Below are 12,214 nucleotides of genomic sequence, written 5' to 3'. Positions count from 1 at the left end.
GCACATCTCTGTGTGGAATGTCTTCTTAAAGATGCCAGACTCTAATCATAAAGGCCTGCAAGATGGGCAAAGTTTCTCTGTTTATCTAGATCAGAGGTAGGGACCTTTTGATACCTACCGCCCACTTTTGTATCTCTGTTAGTAGTAAAATTTTCTAACCGCCCACCGGTTCTACAATAATGGTGATTTATAAAGTAGGGAAATAACTTTGCTTTATAAAATTTATAAAGCAGAGTTACAGCAAGTTAAAGCATATAATAATAATTACTTACCAAGTACTTTATGTGGGCTTTTTGCTAAGTTTAGCAGAATAAATCTTTATAAAACAACTTACTATAGTTAAATCTATCTTTTTATTTATATTTTGGTTGCTCCGCTACTGCCCACCATGAAAGCTGAAACGCCCACTAGTGGGCGACAGGGACCAGGTTGACAACCACTGCTCTAGATAGCAGCCAGTTGGCCAGTCACTAAGCAAGGCATCAAAACCCATGCCAGGGGCCCTGGCCTGTTGGCTCAGTGGTAGAGCGTTGGCCTGGCAGGCAGGAGTCCTGGGTTCGGTTCCCAGCCAGGGCACACAGGAGAAGCGCCCATCTGCTTCTCCACCCCTCCCCCTCTCCTTCCTCTCTGTCTCTCTCTTCCCCTACCGCAGCCGAGGCTCCATTGGAGCAAAGTTGGCCCGGGCGCTGAGGATGGCTCTATATAGCCTCTGCTTCAGGTGCTAGAATGGCTCTGGTTGCAACAGAGCAATGCCCCAAATGGGCAGAGCATCGCCCCCTGGTGGGCATGCCGGGTGGATCCCGGTCGGGCGCATGTGGGAGTCTGACTGCCTCCCCGTTTCCAACTTCAGAAAAATACAAAAAAAAAAAAAAACCATGCCAGAGAAGGTGAAAGGGAGGCATATCCTTTTTTTGGATCAATATATTTTGCCTCTCTGCATATTAACTCCTGAAATGCCACTGCCTTAAATTACTGATGCTGTCTTTAGCTAATGGCTATATAGGTGGATTAGATCGTTAAATTACTTACAAATATGTACTATGTTAACTGTTAATTGTTTTGAGTCATATGATCCCATTTCTGGTGGCTTGATGCCATGCATTGAATTTTTAGAAGTTGGGGGACATCATGGCTCTTAACATTTTGGGATCACTAACTAGTGTAGCTTGTTAAGCTTTGAGGAGTCTATAATAAGCTTTGGGGAGTCAGGGAAACACATCAGTTATCCTGAAGAGGGGCTGGTAAATACATCTCTTTGGCTGTGCATTCATGAAAAGATCACAATGTGATGGAAACAGCTCGATAGTTCTATTAAGAGACCTGGTGTTAATTCCCAATTCTGGTACTTACCAGCTGTATCTTTTTGGCAAGTTATACCTCTCTCTGCCTCAGTTTTCTCTTTTGTAAAATGGAATGTTAACCTTAGCCTTAAAATGTTTGGAAAGGAATAATTAATTTTTTAACTGTGAATCTTGGATTTTGTATTGCTATCAATGCATGTTGGTATTCATGAACATTTCAGGCTACTCAGCTTCAATTTAGTTACAAGTCCCATATTTCATGGGAAAAATTGGAAAATATTTAGAAGAAAAGAATAAAACTCATCTGTGGATGAGGAAATAACACATACTACTTATAAATAAATGTTTAAAAGGAACTTTTTTCAGCATGAGAAAGTGTTATTTTAATAATGGTTTTTAAATCATGATGGATTACATAAAGAATGGTGACAGTTGATTGCCCTTGCAATTGAGCAAAAAAAATTAGAGTAAAATAGTTTATGCTTATGCATGAGGATTGTGGGTTAGGAACAAAGAAAAATTTTGATTGATGACAGGTGGAATAAATTATGGTAGTAAGTTGGAAATTTTTAATAACTATAGTTTTTCATCAACATTCATATCCATTTACATAATTAAGATATGTTTCATCTTAAATATTTTAATTGGACTAGGAGACATTTTTTTCCATCAGTATTTTAAATTTTTTTATTTTATTATACTAAAAATACAACATGACATCTGCTCACAACAAATTTTTTTTTAACAGAGGCAGAGATAGACAGGGACAGACAGACAGGAACGGAGAGAGATGAGAAGCATCAATCATTAGTTTTTCGTTACACGTTGTGACTTCTTAGTTGTTCATTGATTGCTTTCTCATATGTGCCTTGACCGCAGGCCTTCAGCAGACTGAGTAACCCCTTGCTGGAGCCAGCGACCTTGGGTCCAAGCTGGTGAGCTTTTTGCTCAAGCCAGATGAGCCCGCGCTCAAGCTGGCGACCTCGGGGTCTCGAACCTGGATCCTTCTGCATCCCAGTTCGATGCTCTATCCACTGCGCCACCACCTGGTCAGGCTGCTCACAACAAATTTTTAAGTGTACATTATTATTGCCTATTGGTACAATGTCTCTAGAACTTACTCATCTTGCTTAGATAAAACTTCATTTACCCCTTCCCAGTCTCTGAGAACCCATTCCACTCTTTGATTCAATGAATTTGACTATTTTAAATACCTCATAGAAGTGTAATTATGCAGGATTTGTCTTTCTGTGATTTGCTTATTTTGTTTAACATAGTATCTTCAAGGTTCATCCATGCTGTCACATATTGCAGAATTTTCTCATTTTTAAAGACATAGTGTTCCATTGTATGTCTATGCCACATTTTCTTTATCCATTCATCTGTCAATGGACATTTAGGTTGTTGTCACAATATCTTGGATATTGTGAATAGTGTTGCAATGCATGTAGGAATTGCTGATATCTTTTCGAGATCCTCACTTCAATTCTTTTGGATAAATACCCAGAAGTATGATTGCTAGGTCATATAATAGTTCTATTTTCAATTTTTGAGAAACCTGGATATTATTTTCCATAGAGGCTACACCATTTTCCATTTCCACTAACAGTACACAGGATTCTGATTTCTCCACATCCTTGCCAACACGTGTTGTCTTTTGTTTTTTAATAATAGCCATTCTGAGAGATGTGAAGTGATATTTCATTGTAGTTTGATGACATTTCTCAAGTAATTAGTAATGTTGAGCATTTTTTCAAATACATGTTGGCCATTTGTGTGTCTTTTTTAGAGAAATATCTGTTTAAGTCCTTTTCCCATTTTTAAATCATGTTATTTGCTTTCTTGGTATTGAGTTGGAGTTCCGTATATATTTTGCATATTAGCACCTCTTCAGATATATGATGTGCAAATATTTTTTTCCCATTCCCCAAGATGCATTTTTACTCTTTTTTTCCCCTTTGTTATTTAGAAACTTTTAAGTTTGACATTGTACCATTTGTCTTTTTTTGGTTTTGTTGGCTGTGCTTTTGGTGTGTTCATGAATCATTACCAATACCAATAATGTAATGAAGCTTTTCCTATATGTTTTCTTCCAGGCGTTTTATGGTTTCAGTTCTTATGTTTAAGTATTTAATTCATTTAGTTGATTTTTGTGTATGGTGTAAGATGAGGGTTCAATTTCATTCCTTTGAGTGTGGATATCCAGTTTTTCTCACACCATTTGTTGAAGACTGTCCTTTCTCCATTTTTTTTTTTTATTTTGGGTACCTTTGTTGAATATTAGTTGACCATATGTGCTTAGATTTATTTCTGTGCTTGTTATTCTGGTGAATTGGTCTATACATCTGTCTTTATGCTAGTACCATACTATTTTTGATTACCATAGCTTTGTAATATATTTTGAAATCAGGCATGTGATAACTCCAACTTTATTCCTCTTTCTCAGGATTGATTTGGCTATTCTGGGTCTGTTGTGACTCTCTGTTATGGTAATGTACATTAGGAAGGGCAGGCACCTTTTTCAGCCTTCCTGAACTAGCCTCATAACAGAGAAGACCCCATGATTCAGTCTAACTAGAGGATTCTGGAGGCCTGCACCAACTTTTTCTCACCCCGTGGAGAAGCAGAGCTATTGTTTTTGTCTGCTCACTCTGTCCTGAGCAAGGAGAGAGCTGTGATGTCTACCGGTCCAGAACTCTATCTCACTTCTTCCCCTGGTGGCTAGACTGCAATGGACCCATCAAGACTCCAAAACTGGAAAGAAAAATGACAGTTTTTTGGGGAGCCTCCAAGAAGTTGAGTGTTGGGTGTACAGAGCAACTCTTCCCTCTGAAAAGGAAAGCTGAGAGCTGGGATTTTCTTTTCTTTTATTTTTTTTCCTCTTTTCCAAGTGAGAGGAGGGGAGATAGAGACAGACTCCCACATGTGCCCCAATTGGGATCCACCCAGCAACCCCCATCTGAGGCTATGCTCCCAACTGAGCTAGTTTTAGTGCCTGAAGTGAAGGCTCCACAGAGCCATCCTCGGCACCCAGGCCAATAGTGCTTCAATCAATCAAGCCATGGCTGCAGGAGGGGAAGAGAAAGACAAAGAAGGGAAAAGGGTAGGGGTGGAAAACCAGATGGCTGCTTCACCTGTGTGTCCTGACCAAGAATCAAGTCCAGGACATCCACACGCTGGGCTGATGCTCTACTACTGAGCCAACCAACCAGGGCTGAGAGCTGGGATTTTTATCTGCTTACTCTGTATTGAGCAGTAGAGAGGATTATGGCATCTACCAGCTTGTATTGTCATCTCCATTCTCTTCACGTGGCTCAACTCTGCTGAACCCATCAGAGCTCCAAGCCTGACAACACAGAAGCTAGTCCTTTGGGGAGTCTCCTCAGAAAAGTTGGGGTGCTGAACATGCAAACCAATTTCTTCCCTCTCCTGGGAGAAGCTATGAACTAGGAAATCTTCCTGTTTGTATGGCACTACACTGAGGGGATAGCAACTCTGGTGGAAATCTCCCTACTGGCCTCCACAAAGCTAGTTTTGTGTTCATCAAGGGTGCAGGAGATTTGCAATTAATTTTTAGATTTCACACACAGAGAATTTGTTCATAATTGTCACTGAATCAGTGTATCTGTGGGAAGAAAGTGGGTCCAAGACTTCTTACTCTGCCATCTTGCTAATGTCACTCCTTAGGTTAGGTGACATTCTGGATCTCTTCTAATTTTATGATTCTAGCATTTTATTTTCTACCACCTTAATCTTCCCTTGGACTGAGAGGTGATCTCCTTGGATGCTGAATTAAACTACAGTCCTGACAGGCAAACATATGTCTCTAATTCTACAAGTTGATACCTGGCAGTCTCAAGGCTCCTCTATCTTTTGGCTTCTTCACTTTTAAATAATAGAATCTTGGCCTGACCAGAGGTGGCACAGTGGATAAAGCATTGACCCAGAATGCTGAAGTTGCTGGTTAGAGACCCTGGGGTCACTGGCTAGAGCATGGATTCGTCAGCTTAAGTGAGGAGGAATCCCTGGCTTGAGCACAAGATTGTTGACAATTCCCAAAGGTGGCCAGCTTGAGCCCAAGGTCCCTGGCATAAAAAGCCCAAAGTTGCTGGCTTGAGCAAAGGATTGCTGGCTGAACTTGAGCCTGAGGAAGACATCTCATTATTACAAGTCACCGTGACTTAGTGAATGGCTGGCCCTCTGGTTTGAGGGCCATATTACCTGGAATGTCATTTTCCCTTTTCCATTAGTTTAATTTAAAAACTGGAAAAAGATAATAATAATGCCAAGACACTCACTATGTGCCTGGCTCTGTGTTAAGCGCTTTTTGTATTTTGAAGACTAATAATATCTCTGAGCAGATGAGGTTACTGAGGCTTACAAAAATATTTTACCTTCAAGGGGATAGATTTTGAATTAGTCAAAAGAAAGCCAAGATTATGTTACTTTTTTATTTTGAGAGAGACAAGAAGGTAGAGAGAGAGAGATCAGAAGGGAAAGAGAAAGAGAAAGAATGAGAAGCATCATCTCTTAGTTGTTTTCACCTTAGTTGTACATTGATTTCTTCTAAGTACCTGACAATTGACTAAGTTTTTAAGAGATGGAAGCTAGGTGCTTTCTCATAGGACATTAGTAGTAAGAGCCCCGAAGAAACTTTCTCCTTCCTACTTCATGTTTCCCCCTGCACTTCGTTCATTATTTCACTTTAGTGGTCATTACACTGTACTGTGACACTGGATTATACACTGTCCTCCACCCCTCTCTGAACCGTTTACTTTCACACTCAACTCTAGCACCCAATGTAATACCAAACATATAGAGATATCCAATAAATATCTATTGGATGAATACACAGCAAACGGATGAGAAGCAATATGATGTACTGATTAAACTCATATGATTAGGAGTCAGAAGAACTTGAGTTCAAATCCAGAGTCCACCTCTTATAACTAGCATGATCTTGGGAAACTGATTTAACTCTTTAAGTTTCATGTTTTTGTCTGTACAGTGGTTTACATGCCTAATTCATTGGGTTCTTACATAATATATGTATTTTGTATTGTTTTGCATATAACATTATCTTATAAAATGTAATATGACTAATAGCACTATTATCTCTCTTAATGAAAATAATACAAATATCACTACATGGGCCCTGGCCGGTTGGCTCAACAGTAGAATGTGGGCCTAGCATGTGAAAGTACCAGGTTCAATACCCAGCCAAGGCACACAGGACACACGCCCATCTGCTTCTTTACCCTTCCCCCTCTCCTTTCTCTCTCTCTCTCTCTTCCCTTCCTACAGTGAAGGCTCCATTGGAGCAAAGTTGGCCTGGGCGCTGAAGATGGCTCCATGGCCTCCACCTCAGGCGCTAGAATGGCTCAGATTGTAGCAGAGCAATGCCCCAGAGGGGCTGAGTATCGCCTCCTGGTGGGCATGCCAGATGGATACTGGTTGGGTGCATGCTGGAGTCTGTCTGTCTCTCCCCCGCCCCCCCCACTCCAGCCCTGCTTCTCATTTCGGAAAAATACAAAAGGAAAAAAATATTATTACATGTATATTATTTTATTGCTTGTATTTATTTTGCTATTAATTGGTTTGTTATTTGTTTCTATGGTTATTAATAGTGGTATTGGAGTGACTTCCTGATAGCCAGTACAGAGTGACTCATTCAGGCTATGTGATAAGTATCACTGACACCCGACAACCTCGCATCTTGCTCTGGACTGAAGAGAGGTTAAACAGTTAACATCATTGCCTTTAGTTCTGCAATCTAAAAGACACAAAGCCCTGCTTCCACCAAAGAGAAAATTCTTCCCAGCACATCTAGAGCCTCTTAGAACACCACTTCTTGAGCCCAAGGATCCAAAGAGATGGACCATAATTTTAGTTAAGCAGTGGATATTAGCATCCATCAGAATAATTTGGAGGACTATTTACACAGATGTAGGGAATCACCCATATAACCTTGAACCTCTATGACTTGGATTGGGGAACTTCAGTTAAAAGCCCTGAGTGAATGTCTCTGGGACGCAAACACCAAGAAACTGTAAGTGAATGACCTTTGTGCAGACACAAAGGAATGCATGTGAATAGGTTTTAGAAAATTAGCCTAGAGGTTCTAAATTGCCCCTTCCTTTGTGCTTGTTAATTAGCAAAAGAAAAAGAATGTACTGACCCAAATTAGCCCTTTCTCCATGTCAGCAAAATGGCCATTAGTCATTCTTTCCCATTATCACCTGATCTCCCTCCCCTGTAATCCTGTTACCTCTGTTCTGCTTCTGATAGTAAAAGCTGAGGGAGAAGAAGATTCAGGAGGTCTTCTTTGCCTCCCTTGGCAGGCCTCCCCCTCTCTTCCTCTTGACATGAGTTTGTGTCTTGAGTAGGTTTCTTCCCCATGACACTGGTAGTTCCCAGTGGGCTGGAGTATTACCCAGAGATTGCCAGGCTTTAACCCCCAGAGTTTTGGATTCACTAGGCCTGGAGTAGAACGCCAATTTTCATTTCTAGTGAGTTCCCGTGTAATAGTGATGATGGTATTTCAGGAATCGCACTTTGAGAACCACTGAGATCATAGATACAGTTGAAGGATGAGAAACCTGACTCCTGAGTAGAACATGTGCAGAAGCTTTTCACTAAAGTGAATTGCCTGATAACTCCTGTAAAAATGAAGGTGTCCTATTTTCAGCCCCAATATTTTCAACCCTGCACTACCTTTTCCTTACTTTTTAAATTTATTGGTAAGGGAAATGGTTTCATGGAGTTGTTTTTAAATTTTATGAGCCTGATAAGATCCATAGTCCCTCTCTCCAGAAAAGCCCATATGCATATACACACTACATATAATTTCAGGAGGTTCTTGTACTCCTTCTTCCATCAGACCACCCACTGACCCTTAGAAGTATCAATAGAAAAGCTATGCCCTAAGGCAGAGTCTTGAGTTCACTTGAATGTAACAGAGATTCTCTTCTTATACTTAGCCTTTGATTATGTATACTCATCTGTAAAAAAAAAAAAAAAAGGAATATTAATAATAGATTTTACCTCAAATTATGAAAATGAATGATGTAATAAATGGAAGAGCCTAATTTGAAAACCAACAATGTCAAATATTACCTTTTTCTCTCTCTTTGTAATGCTACTACAATAGTCCTCATTCTTGAGGCAAGTGGATGTCTCTCCCTACTAGGGGAAGGGTCAGGAAGTATAAGAAAAGAGAGCCCAAAGAGTAATATTTCAAGACCTTACTCTGAGCCCATTGCATTCTTTTGCTAAAATCTGGTCAGTCTGCCATATTACGGTTCTCTCTGTGAGTCACTGAGCAGTGGGGTCTAGCATGCCCTAGGCCTCGCTGTGTGACCTAAGAGTCTCAATTCATTTTTCATGAACACTGCACTTTGGAAATGTCCAATGCCTTCTCATGTCCCCGTTTTAATGCCTCCTGACAGAAAGACAGAAACATAAAATTCTAATCGGGGTTCTTTTCCAGCCTAGAAGGCACTGAATTTTGAGACATAGTAATTAAAGGTTAAGCTTTATTCTCCCTGTTTCTACCAAAATAAATAATTACATTGATAGGCCAATCAGCAGGCATTTATTTAGCACCTACTGTGTATACCGTGCAAGATACAACACACAGGGGAGTAACACGTGCGTCTATGCTGTGCCTATTCACTGTTCAACTGGAAGATACAGCAAAAATAAACCAAACACAGGGTGAGCCACAGCAAGGACGTCGATTGTTCAGGCAGTTTTTCAGGACAAAAGAGGGAGAAATTGGTGTTGACAGGGACCCGTGAAAATCTCACGAGCAATGTGAGGTTTAAGCTGGACCCTGCTGTAAGGTGAACATGGTGCAGAAGGGTATTTTAGGCTGTAGGAATAGTTTGAACAAATGTAGAAGTTAGGAAAAGCTTGGTATAAGTTTGTGATATGATGATTCAGCCAGTGTGACCAAGTATGTATTTGGGGGTAAAGGTGTAGAACTTCAGGCTAGAAAGGTACGTTGGCAGCACATTGTAGAAAGGAAGCCAAAGAAAGGCCAGATAAGGTGCTTTGCCTTTCCCCTCCGTGCACTTGGAAAGGGCTTAGCGTCCTTGAGTAGAAGGATACCTGAAGCGAATCCACTTTTATAAAAAGAGAATCCTACTGTACGGTGAATAATAGGCAAAAGAGGGCAAGAAGAAAGCAAGACCTGGTAAAGTTGATGGGAATCAGAGTGAAAGCGCAGAGAAGTGGGAGTAGCACAGAGGCATCTGAGAGGCAGCGTTCATTTGAGGATGACGAGCTGAGAGGGCTCCCCTTGGCCAAGTTGTTACTTAAAGCAGACAGTGGTCACAGAGGAGGAGATTGGCTGGAGGCCCCAAGGCCAGGTGGTGATGGATACCTCTTGGCCATCCCAAGACTTTCTTGTTCCTAGAATACCTAGAGAGGGAACAACTGACCATATGCTTTGCTGGCATAAAATATCAAAATCACTGATTTTGGACATGATTTGGACAAAATCACTGAGGACAGCCTAGCACCTTTAGAAGTACTGAAGGTCTTTAAAAATAACTTTTAAGCACTTTGCCAGGTGAATCAATCTGGGAACCCAACCAAGGTGGGTCTGCAGTGGGGCCCAGGCATCTATATTTTGTAAAGCTCCCAGGTTATTCTGATGGACAGCTGGATTTGGAAACTACTATAGGACCTTGGTATTGTGCTGGGAAACATGTACGAAACACAGTCAACATATAGTGCCAGTGGACACTGTGATAATGGCTTGAAGACCTTAGGTTTTGGTCTCCACCAGTGTCTCAAGCACCATAACCTTCATTGAGTGTCTTAGCTTACCCTCTGTCTTCAGCAAACACATCAGGAGATTAGGAAAGGCTACAGGCGTGACAAGTTTTCTGAACTTACCAGAAGGCCATTGTGTATACAAACCATCCTCGTCACTTTTGTCCTTAATTGAAATAGAAAGAGAGCTTGGGACCTGGCCTGTGGCTCAGTGGCTAGAATGTCAGTCGGGCATATGGACATCCCAGGTTTATTTCCTACTCAAGGTACAGAGGACAGGTGACCATCTGCGTCTGCCCACTCCCCTTTCCCCCCTTTCTCCCTCTTCTTCTCCTGTAGCCAGTGGCTCGATTGGTTCAAGCATGACCCCAGGCACAGAGGATAGTTCAGCTGGTATGAGTGTGACAGCCTCAGGTGCTAAAAATAGCTCAGTTCTGGAGCATTGGCCCAGATGGGGTTGCCAGGTGGATCCCGGTTGGGGCATGTGCAGGAGATGGCTTCACTATCTCCCCTCCTCTCACCTAAAAAAAAAGAAAAGAAAGGAAAGGAAAAAGAGCTTGATTGTATCACAGAGACACCATCAGAAAGTCTTATTATAGGGTATTTTCAGTCTTATGAAACATAATAATACTACCCATTTTCTGTCAGGCTTTTACAGTATCCATAGGACTTCGATTACTATTAGTGTTTTTATTTATCAGAAAAATCATATAGTTCAAAGGTAAGGCAGGTGTTAAAACGTTCCTCTATACATTTGGCTCTGTGTCATTTGGCGTCTCGTGCAAGGGCAGACAACCAAAGCTGGCCCTGACTCTGTCATCCACCGGAACTCCAATTCTGCTCCTGTGCGCTAATGGAGAAGGGTAAAATAAAGGCATTTTTCTCTCCTTGTAAAAGAGAAAAAGTGGGGGGTGGGGGAATTATTTAAACATACCTCACTCACACTGCAATCAGTGCATTGTTTTTCCTGTTGAAACACCCTGTTGGTTTTTAAATCCCTTTAAACCTATTGGCACCTGTATGGCCTGGATCCAAGAATTATTACCAAACCTCTTGCTTTTTATATCTAGCCACATAGGAGTTCTTGTGATGTCATCAGGCTCTCGGTTCAGTTGAAAATTTCAAAGCTTCCAGAAATTTTCTTCTTCCACAGAACTAGAAGCATGCCACACTCAGATCTGATTTTGTTTTAATTAAGCAGAGGTGTTCCCCTTTTTTAGTTCTCCTGCTGGATAAAATAGTATCATAGTACCGGAATTGTTCCTCTGTAAAGATACATCTGAAATATTGACCAAAAGAGAAGGCAGAGAACAGATGGGGGGGGGGGGTTTCCACTAGCAGCTTATAGTATGTAAGATGACCTCTCTTCAGGGCAAGAACAGGCTGAAAACATAATGAGAACTTCCCAGCAAATTCATTATAACAAATCATAATGTGAGCTCACTGGGCACAGAAATAGGCTGAAGGAAAGTGACTCCCACATAAGACGTAGTTAAATACTTTGATGTCAGAGAGCAGAGCAGGGAGGGGTGGAAAATCAAATCAGACCAAAGTTAAGGACCTACATTTAAATGGAAAGAAGAAATATTTCTCTCTCTCTCTCTCTCTCTCTCTCTCTCTCTTTCTTTCCTTAGCCCTCTCTCTGAGTCTCTGTCTCTCTCTCTTCTTCCTCCTTTACCAGGAAGGAAGAATAAGATTCAGGAACAATGGGTTGTAAATTCTTCAGCCAATTAGTCCAGTAACTTACTACTGTTTATAATGCACAGAATGTCACAGGCTGTTTTGCGGCCTCCCCAAGTTGGTTTGTTAATAACAGGAAGCCAGCACTTCTCAGTACAGTGGATCAGCTACACGTGAAAATAAATGCAAAAAACCTGGAGGGGAATAGAAGCAGACCGAGAGTAGCCTTGATTTAATTTAACATTTGGGGGTCTACACACAAATGAGCATTTTAGTAGGCTTCATGGTGGAAGTTGCTGTCATTTGTAAAATATTCTGGCCAATTAGCTAATAGTGTGCTTGGATTTCTCCTGTTTTGATACAGTAATACTAAGTACATTGTGAAGCCCAATTATACAAATCATCCCCATATGCCATACCAGTCTTTCTTTATGAACTGTGTTTATAAATCC

At 41.0% G+C, this 12,214-nt stretch overlaps 1 protein-coding gene across 5 annotated transcripts in view; it reads left to right on the top strand.

Annotated features, from left to right (window-relative positions):
* SLC25A21 (solute carrier family 25 member 21) overlaps window positions 1-12,214 on the top strand; it is a 567,550-nt gene that overhangs the window by 549,222 nt on the left and 6,114 nt on the right. The gene's annotated exons all lie outside the window — the stretch shown is intronic.

Source organism: Saccopteryx bilineata, chromosome 4 (assembly GCF_036850765.1).
Source record: "Saccopteryx bilineata isolate mSacBil1 chromosome 4, mSacBil1_pri_phased_curated, whole genome shotgun sequence".
Classification (NCBI taxonomy): Eukaryota; Metazoa; Chordata; class Mammalia; order Chiroptera; family Emballonuridae; genus Saccopteryx; species Saccopteryx bilineata.
This window is presented reverse-complemented; position numbering and strand designations above follow the sequence as displayed.